Source organism: Callithrix jacchus, chromosome X, assembly GCF_049354715.1.
Source record: "Callithrix jacchus isolate 240 chromosome X, calJac240_pri, whole genome shotgun sequence".
Classification (NCBI taxonomy): domain Eukaryota; kingdom Metazoa; phylum Chordata; class Mammalia; order Primates; family Cebidae; genus Callithrix; species Callithrix jacchus.
This window is the reverse complement of record NC_133524.1, coordinates 140,230,670-140,239,657: the sequence shown is the minus strand read 5'-3', so window position 1 is coordinate 140,239,657 and position 8,988 is coordinate 140,230,670. Positions and strand designations below refer to the sequence as shown.

At 39.8% G+C, this 8,988-nt stretch overlaps 1 pseudogene; it reads right to left on the bottom strand.

Moving 5' to 3' along the window:
• Positions 1–8,616: 8,616 nt before the first annotated feature.
• Positions 8,617–8,735, bottom strand: LOC118150693 (5S ribosomal RNA; annotated as a pseudogene).
• Between the last annotated feature and the right edge of the window lie 253 nt (positions 8,736–8,988).

The following is an 8,988-nucleotide window of genomic DNA, read 5'->3' as shown; positions in this document are numbered from 1 at the left end:
TAAAAAGCTGATGAGAAGAAAAGACTCCATCCTTAAAAATATGGGCACATAATTTTGCATTTAAGTTTAAAGAGTTCAAGAGCCCTTTGAAAGTTGATTCTTAATCTCCCAGAAACATGGACTCCAGATTCAAAACTCCTAATTTAGTTGGGGGCTTTATTTAAAATTGGGGGCTTTATTTAAAAAGGTAGCATTTGAATAAAGTCCTGAAAAATGGTTAGAACTTCAGATGGGAGCAAAGAACAGTGTTCTTGGACTTTGAACCTGTGATGGTTAATACTGTCAACTTGATTGTATTAAAGGATACAACGTATTGTTTCTGGGTGTGTTTGTGTGAGTAGTGCCAAAGGAGATTAACGTTTGCATCAGTGAACTGCTAGCGGTTCATCCTCAATCTGGATGGACATCATCTAATCAGTTGACAATGTGGCTAGGATAAAAGAAGGCAGAAGTACGTGGAAAGACTAGACTGGCTGAGTCTTCCGGCCTTCATCTTTCTCCTGTGCTGGATGCTTCCTGCCCTCAAACATTTGACTCCCAAGTTCTTCAGGTTTTAGACTCTTGGACCTATACCAGTGGTGTTGCCAGGGGTTCTCAGTCCTTCGGCCACAGACTGAAGGCTGTGCTGTCAGCTTCCCTACTTTTGAGGTTTGGGACTTGGACTGGCTTCCTTGCTCCTCAGCTTGCAGATAACCTATTCCGGGACTTCACCTTATAATCATGTGAGTCAATATTCATTAATAAACTTCCTTTCATATATACATCTGTCTCGTTAGTCCTGTTCCTCTAAAGAACCCTAATACAGAACCCATCTTTGCCAGTCTCCTGACTCATACTAACCACTTGCTTTTGCATGTTTGTTGCCTTGGGACAAAGAGCCTCATTTCTTTTCTTGACATTACCTGTATGCTCCTTGACTTTTGGCTGCTTGTCTGTCTTCTGAATCCAGCTCTTTAGCAACCTCAGGCTTCTGTGCTATCCTAGTCTGCCACCCTCCATCTATGCATCAATGCCCTCATATCTAGTTCCTACTTTTCATTGCTAACAAAATATTTGATCTCCCATTCTAACTCCTATGTTGTCTCTATGATCCAATGCCAACAAATGGCCCAATGGTACAAGTGAACATATAGGGAAGAGGTATTGTAAGCAGAAGACTTCTCTCAGATTCAAAGCCTATTCTTAAATAGCCAGCCTGGCCTATTGGTTCTGCTTTTGCACTGTCCCAGGTGTTGATTTCTTATATCTGTATAGGACTTTATGGATTACGGAGCAGTAGACTAACTACAGCAACAAATAAATCTAAAATCTCAGTGGGTTAACCCAATAAAGATTAGTTTCTTGCTCATGCTTCTGTGTAATGCAGGTAGGTAGAAATGGGGCTCAGCTCTAAGCATCATTGGGGTACAAGCTTGAGCACATTCCACACATGGCTCCCAAGACTGCTCTGGGAATTGACATTGAGATGGCAAACAGGGAAGAGAGAGTCAGTAGCAAGGAAAGTCTGGAGGGAAATAAAACACATCACATTCCACTGGTTAGAACACAGCTACATAGACTTCCTTATTGCAGTGTGGAGGCAAGGCAGTCTAGCTGTGTGCTCAAGGGGAAGGTAAAAAAATGGTAGTTAACACAGGTGAACTCTGCCACACATGGCCACTATCTTTTTTTTTTTTTTTTTTTGAGATGGAGTCTCACTCTCTCACTCAGGCTGGAGTGCAGTGGTGGGATCTCGGCTCACTACAACCTCTGTCCCCCAGGCTCAAGCAATTCTCCTCCTTTAAGTCTCCAGAATAGCCGGGATTACAGGCATGCACCACCATGCCTGGCTACTTTTTATATTTTTAGTAGAGATGGGGTTTCATCATGTTGCCCAGACTGGTCTTGAACTCCTGACCTCAAATGATCCTCCTGTCTCAGCCTCTCAAAGTGCTGGGATTACAGGCGTGAGCCACTGGGCCCAGACACCACTCTTATTTTATTCTCCTAAGAACTCTGGGAGGTACATGGCAATAATTTATATCATCTGTTAAAAGATGAGGCAATAAGATCCAATAGGTGAAGTCATCTTCCCAAAATCACACAGCTGACAAATGGCAGAATCTATGGTCAAACTCAGTCTGTCTGCTCTAGTACTCAAACTCCTCTCATACAACATGACCTATCACAGGAATTATATCAAAGTGAAATTTGGGGATGACTTACATCAGAAATATTTTAAGGTGTTGTTAGAATGAAGATTCCCTGGTTCCAATTTATGCCTAATCACTGATTCACCATCTGGAGGGGTTGGCTGGAGAATCTGTGGTTGATTTGTATATACATGAAATAGTTTGAGAACTCTCTGCCTTAAGACTTTACATGATTTCACCTGTATATTTAAATGAGACCAAATTAAAGGTGGTTATAGACAGAATCATTTTCACTATATTTTAATTTGGTTTCTGATGGAAGACCTCTAAATCTGACATTGATGGTAAAATATTCATTTGTATTTTAATGTTTAAAAACAAATGGATTTCTTTCTAAAAATAGTCAAGTATGGGTAGGGGAGGGCAAGGGTCTATAGCAAAATCATCATTCAGGTGGAAAGAGATGTTTAATAAAACTAGCTATCTCTATTGCCAAAGTGAATCACATTTTTTAGCAATTCAAGTAAGAAAATCTTTCTTTCTTTTGAATTTAGAGCTTTATGTGTAATTCTGAGATAATGCTTTAAATTAAAAACAATTTTAGAATCAATTTAGGAAATAGGTTCTTTTCCCTGTCATATTGCCCAAATATTGAATACAGATTTTACTTCAAATGTAGCATAAATATTGGGTGGTCTATGACATCAGGAGTATAGATATTTCATAATTAAGAAACAGATATAGTAATCACTAATCCAGTTTAGTAACCTTCTCAATTTGCAGCATTGCATTCCATCCTCAAAATGTGAGAATGCTGATAGCCCTCTTAAATATATTTTATAATATTTCATTTTAGTGTAAAAATTATCCATGCTTCACTTTCATTTAGAAATCACTATTCATTTAAGGGCTGTTAAGTAAGCTACCTAAGAACTTTATAAATTGTTTGGGTAGTCAAAATATTTGCTTTTCAAACTTCACTGTGGTTTTACACATTAATTGTATTAATTATAACTTTGGGCTTAAAATACCCTGCTAGTAATTATAATTTAGTGTGAATTATTTAGTCTTTAGAAGAATCACACGTAGAGAAATGCTGAGTCATGAAATGATACTCACGACTTCTTATGGTAGTGACAATCATTAACAAGTTGCCTTGAATGGTTCTATCTTCTGCTTTAGTAGATATAGGTGAGTTGTTGGTACGATTGAGGCCACACTGGAGGTGTGGAAGGCCCACTCTTCATCTTTTCTGAAGAGAGTGAATGATTGGGCATCCCGATTTTCAGAGGACTGAGGCCAGACTTTATTTGTAGCACAAGCTAAAATCCCAGGTTTCTGCCTGGTCCTGCCTCTTACAAACGAGGCCTTAGCATTTACAGCTGGCCTCTAACAGGCTGATGATTTCAAAGGGGTTTGGGAATGGCCTGCTTACTTCCAAGTCAGCATTTGAGGCTATCAGGTCCATATGTCCATCTCCACTCCTGTAAAGATACACCTGAATAAAAATGTGAATATTTCAGTAAATTTTATAGCTGAGTCCCATTTGGCTCTAGTTTATTTTAATCTTACGTGCAGTTGGAGAGGGTACTGTCTAAGAACTGTATTGTAGTAAAATGTAGTAATCAAGAACAAATATTTTAAAATTTAAGAGGCTTGGGTTCAAGTCATGGTTCTGTCAATTATTAACAAGGTAACCTTGAGCAATTCACTTAATCTCTCCGAGTCTCCATTTCTTTGTGTAAATGTAAATGATGATAGAATCATAATATCTGTCTAGTAAAGTGATTACTGCAATTCAGAATCTGTCTTATCTATTAAGGAATCTATCCACACATATACTGCTTAGCATAGTACTTGGCACACTATAAGCACTAAAGAATGAACTATGATTACACAAGCTAAGTGTAATCTTGTGGACCAGAAGAAGGAAGGTCCAGGACCTTGACTCAGCCTATCACTCACTAGCTCTGTGACCTATGGTACAAACAATTAAATTATCTGAGCCTCTTTCTCCTAGCTGTAAAATGGGGCTAAGAAAAGTACTGTTTACACAGGTACATAAGATACTTACGTAACATACTTAGAACAGCACCTGACACATACTTAGGACTTATTAGATGTCAATACAGAACCAAGAAAATGTGTTTTAGCAGGAAGAAATAGGCTATGGTGTCAAGAGGCCCAACTGGAAATGAACTGTGAAGTGTCCATTAGCTTTAGCATCAAGGATGATGTGGCAGACTTTTGAGGAAACTTTTTCAGTGAAGGGGCAGGCACAGGAGGGAGAATGAATAGACTGGCAGAAAGCAAGTGCAAACCATAAGTATAGTGACAACAACTACTACTACTACTACCATAACCATATATGAGGTCTTACTATGAGTCAGACTTCCTCAAGCATTCCGCAGGAATGATTTCATTCACACTATTACTTTCTGCATCTTACAGATGAGAAAACTGAGGCTCAGGAGGCTTAAGTAACATGGGCAATGTTACAGTTAGCAGGTGCCATAAGTGGATTATAAACACAACTTCTTTTCACACCCCCATGCTAGCGTAGCGAAATGCTAGAAAGCTTTGACACATTTATTTAACAGCTTCCACAGATTAGGAGATACTGTGTATGTTAGTTTCCTTAGCACCAGGGCTCTGAGGAGGAAACATACGAAAAGTAACCTTCTAACTCAAATAGCTGCATTTCAAGGCTGGGGCTTTGAACCCAGCCCTACACATTTGCTGGGGTGACTAAAACTTTTCAGATTCCCACTAATGATATGATTGAAAGGTAGTGCTACTTTAGCTGTGGTGCCTCAAACTGACATGTTTGAAACATTGCCAAACATTTAGTTGGAATCACAAAGAACAGTCAGCAAAACAAACAAACAAAACTAACAACCACCACCGCCTCATAGTAAAGATTTTGCAAAAATGAGGTGCAGGGTCAGGAAGCAGCTGTGTTTTACTCATTTATATGCACTCCTACTTCCTTAATGTGGATGGATATTTCTATCTGAATTTCCTCCTGCAGTTCCTCCACAGCAGACTCCAGTCACTGTCTCCATTGGGTACCCAGTTACAGCCTTCTGGTCACAAAGGTCTACAAGGATACAATTACAATGACAAGCAGAAAGTCACTGGGATGCTGCAGAAGGAGAGGACAGAAGAGCTCTCGTGAACTGGGTACAGAGTTCATTCCACCTTATCCACCCACTATCATGCCACACCCTAAACCTCATAATCATCCACAATTGCCAACTTGAAATAATAACTTCAAACATTCCTCTATGGCATTTGTCAAGAAGTAGAGGGAAGCAGAGACTGCAATCAGACTGACCACAGCTGTGCCACTTAGCTGTATGACCTTGCACACACAATTTGTCCATTGAGTGTCTTTGTTTCATCACATATAAAATATAAAAAATAACAATATATACCCTCAAGTATATATATATATATATATATATATATATATATATATATATATATTTTAGTTGATTTCTTAGAACAATGGCTGGATTACAGTGAGTACTAGCTCTTGCTACTATTCTTCTCTCTCTCCTTCAATACCTGCTTTTTATAACCCATTTGATACCTCCCAACTTTAGACTTTTCCATTTTCTCCCAAACCATCAGTTTCCTTCATGTTTCACCCCATCTTCTATTTGAATCTAGGTACTAGATTTATCTTCTCAATTAGTTACTGTCTAAACCCTTCACCTCCTTTGATCCTTACTCTCCTGTGTATCATATGGCAAAACTATAACCCTGGATCAATCCAGCTGTTCACAATTGTCTGGCCTCCTGTTCTATGCCCTTCCTTTCTCAATCATAGTTGAAGAGGTCTTCAGTGTGAGGCAGATCCCAATTCTGATTCCTCTTCAAATAATTTAATTCACAAATGATCCCATCTTCTGTATCTTCAACTTGTTTATCAGTTTGCTATTTCTTTCTCATCAGCATTCACAATGGCTTAGTTTCTCCTGCTATAGAACAAAATGCAAAACAAACATCTTCCCCGCTACCATGTGTCTCTCTTTAGCTACCAACTTAGGATAGCAATACTTCCAGATTTCAAATTTCTAGATTTCTAGAATCTAAGAGAGCAAGTTACACAATGTTGTAACAGTTAACAGTCATGTGCATTTGGCCTTTCTTTTTCACTGATGTCCTGGCAAACTCACCTGTGCCTTTATGACGGCAGCAAGGGTAGAACGATATGGAAAAATGTTTAATCTCCCCCAGAGAATACAGTATAATACCTAGCATGAAGTAGAAACTCAGTAAATGCTTCTTAGTAGGAAAGAAGATGCATAGTCAGGCTTATAACAACAAAAATGACTTGCAATATTTTTGTCTTGCACCCATGTTAGCATATGAAATTCAGGAAGAAGACAACATCTCATTGAAAAGAATGAAGAGACTGGAGCTGACTTTTATTATGTAGCAACAAATGGTGGCAGTTGGCTTTTTAACGTTATTTTCATTATATATTCACCAATAAATTGCTAATTTCTTTAGAAACAGAAGTATAGAGAGTGGCTTGTAATCAAGTTGAATTCATTAAGAGGCAGGCCCAGGAGAGTTTGTGAACCACAGCTGAAGACACACTCCTTGAAAGCTCTAAAATTTTGTGGGGGATGCACTATCCCCTTTCCCCAATTATTCCTCTCTATCTTCTCTCTTGCCCCCTTCTCAGATTTGCTTGCTTCCTTTTTACTCATTGACATTCACGAGTATTAATTCATGGAGAGGATATCTAGGCTCAGATACCCTGTGCAGGTGCCACCCCATCTCCTGGGAATTTGGCTGCTGGCACCTCCCAGCTGCCTTTCCTGGCTGGAAATTGCCATAGGCCTTCCAGACATGCTTTGCCCTGGGATACTTCCTTTTTAAGAACCAAATGACTGGCTACCTCTGAAATACAAAGGCCAAGCAGCCTGATACAAAGGATGGACATTTTTGCTTCAATTTGGAACAACGTTAAAGGGTCATCCCATCCCTGGATCCCCCAGTGAATCAGATGAGGCACTACTTGCAACCTGACTGCAGGTCATAATCTCCCACTGCTAACCCTCCATTCCTCATCCTTTACAGGACTGTCTTTTGACAGTGACATAATACACTCAGCAGTTAAGAAAATGCCTTTATTCAGGGTATTAAAATAGCAAATGTTAAAAGACAAAATTACAAAAAATATAGTTTTGCAAATCTTAATTGGCTTTAATGTCAATTAATGTCCCTAATGAAAATAGCTCAAAATCATCCACCCTATCACACGTGCAGGTCATATTTATACCCAGAGTAAATGAAGTGACATACAAAAATAACCTTATTAGCTACACTATGGAGTTACCTTATATGGTCATGTTTTGGCAGCTCTCATCCTCATTGGCTGGTCATTCAGCTGCTATGATTGACTGAGACTTGGCTACTTGTTGCACGATACTACTTCCACTTTAGGTTACAGTCTGTTTACACATCAAGCTGGGTTACATTTCCCTATACATGGTGAAACTTTTAGACCAAACTTAGAATACTATTGAGGTAGCTTTTAGGCAAATCTTAGTTCAAGTTAACAAGGGACTATGTATTAATAAAAAAAGCATTAGGAAAAATACCTAACATAGATGACAGGGTGATGGATACAGCAAACCACCATGGCATGTATATAACTATGCAACAAACCTGCACATTCTTCACATGTACCACAGAACTTAAAGCATCTATATTTTTAAAAGTTCTCAAAGCAAAAGAAGGAGGACTCGTGTTTTATGGAGGTAGGAGACAAGGAAATCATCTGCATCATTCGGGAGTCCTGTAGGGGCAAGTGAAAGATAGAGGTGGGTCTTGTCTTCCTATGTAAACATGTGAAGGTGGGGTGGTCCTAAGTGGTTAGCCATTTCTGAAACAGAAAAGGGTGGTGATAGTGTCAGTGGTGGAGGTAGTGGGTGATGGTGGTCATGGTTGTTGTGATTGTGGTACAGTTTCTATCTTTCACTGCCCTCTGAAACTCATGGCTCAGGTACAGTTCCACAGTGCCACTCTCAAGAGCTTTCCCTAATCAAACTCCTGCAAGCAACTCTCCATCCAAGACTGTTTTCAGGTAATCCCCTCTAAGAACTCTCTGCCATCTGGCAGTGTGAACTGGGTTTGAACTTCTCTGCTTAGAGGCCTAAACACCAGAATTCTACAGAACCATAAGTTTATGAGATAATCAGTGAGATCCTGGGTAGGGAATGAGATTCTAGCCCAAAGCTTTTACATTTCTTTGGGTGCAGTGAGACTCTGGTTGTGAGCTGAACCACTTCACTGCCAAGGTGGGACTCTGAATTGGAAGCCTTACCCCAGCAATGCTCTAGCCCTCTGAAGATGAGAAAGCATATAGATGTAATACCTTTGGCCCTTGGTCTTTGTTTTTTTTCTTTTTTAATCTTTTTTTTTTTTTTTAAGAGGGAAGAAGTCAGGGAGTGGAAGAGCCAGAAGCCTACAGCACCCGGTATTACCAGGCAGTCTCCCATCCAAGTACTAACCAGGCCCGACCCTGCTTAGCTTCCAAGATCAGATGAGACCGGGCACATTCAGAGTGGTATGGCTGTAGATGGTCCTTGGTCATTAGTTTGGACCTAGGGCCTTACAAGTTGGGCCATTGACGATAGTGAAACCTCTTGCCACTGGTTTCAAGGGTGGCCACCTGGGGAAGATAAAACTGGGAAGAATGTAGTGGACCTTGCTTGATGCCTGCCACTAAAAGGCTTGTGGGAGCACTAGAAAAGCACCCCAAGAAATTGTGTCTTAATTGCCAGCAGTCAGGCTGACAGAGCTTTGAGCTTCCATGCTTTGGTCATGAAAAGTA